A 1,348-nucleotide genomic window follows, 5' to 3' on the forward strand; every position below is an offset into this window, starting at 1 on the left:
CCAAGAGCCCCACTTTCCATTATTTTATTTTTTTTAAGATTTTTATTTATTTGACAGAGAGAGACACAGAGAGAGAGGGAACACAAGCAAGGGGAGTGGGAGAGGGAGAAGCAGGCTTCCCGCTGATCAGGGAGCCCGATGTGGGACTCGATCCCAGGACCCTGGGATCATGACCTGAGCCGAAGGCAGATGCTTAACGACTAAGCCACCCAGACTCCCAACCATTATTTTAAATAACTGTTAAGTCTCATCTGAATTATGTTTTAACTCATGTACCAGTGGTAAAACTAAAAAAGCAATTTCGTCATCCTCTTTTTAAAAATGACTGTATTTAAGACATAGCTGTCACCTCCACTCTATCCTCCCTGGCTATAATCCAGAGTCCACTAAAATCCTCGATGAAATTTGTCAAATAAAGCTCACCAGTTTATAAATACAAATGTTCACAAGTTTTCCTTTTGGTGTGAATCTAGCTCTCTCTTTGACTTTATGGGCCTCAGGCAGTCATGCAGATTTTTTTTTTTTTATACATCACAGCTTATGACATGGCTGAATAAAGAGCGGTTAGTGGCTGATGGGCTATAGTGTAGATTCATGTGCAGGTGCTAAATGATCATAACTGGGCAAGTGGTCACAGCTGGATCACAAGGAGTCAGACAAGGACAGTGATAGCATAAGCCCAGACTCAGGACTTTAAATTAGGACTCCCTATGTTCCCATTGCTCAGTATCAGTACTGACTCTTGACCTGTGGAAGATACTGAGCCTGGAAGCAAGAGAAGAAGAGTTTGAACTTGGGGTAGAGACTCCATCTTACATGATTGACACACTTTTCCCCTTTTTTTCTGGAAGTGCTTCTTTATTTAGACAAAGCCCCAATGTCTTTGGTCTTAAAATGACTCGGGCAGCCTCCCGGTGCTTACCACTGGCTGTGTTCTTACACCTACACCTAGAGGAGGCAGAGTAAACCTACCCGTATACACCCCAGCCCAGGCCCTCTCTGGAGTCCTTGTTAGTATCCTTGGGAACAGGTGAAAAGTCTCCATAATGAGAAAAGGAACTAAGATGGAAATTTGAAGGGATTATTTGTAAGTACAGTTCCTAATGAAGAAGGTTTAGTTTTTGAGTTCTGCTTAGGAACGCCGTGGAAGGTAATATGACTTTAGGCTATGGAGGCACTTGTGTTTTTGGATGTCAGATGGGTGCTGAAGACAGAGATCCAGGTCTTGCTGACTTTTCATGTGTCACCTAGAGAGTTGATGGACAGACAGATGCCCCATATTTTTCATGTTTTTTTTTTTTTTATGAGAAAGAGTACTGCCAAAACCATATCCTGTTACAGTGCTGCA

The 1,348-nt window shown here is 42.5% G+C and overlaps 1 non-coding gene across 1 annotated transcript; it reads left to right on the top strand.

The window, feature by feature from the left end:
- The first annotated feature begins 905 nt into the window (after positions 1–905).
- On the top strand, positions 906–1,039 carry LOC113928177. The gene has a single exon (XR_003521854.1). It is a non-coding gene; the product is annotated as a small nucleolar RNA SNORA51 (small nucleolar RNA).
- Positions 1,040–1,348: the final 309 nt, after the last annotated feature.

This window comes from Zalophus californianus, chromosome 7 (assembly GCF_009762305.2).
Source record: "Zalophus californianus isolate mZalCal1 chromosome 7, mZalCal1.pri.v2, whole genome shotgun sequence".
Taxonomy (NCBI): domain Eukaryota; kingdom Metazoa; phylum Chordata; class Mammalia; order Carnivora; family Otariidae; genus Zalophus; species Zalophus californianus.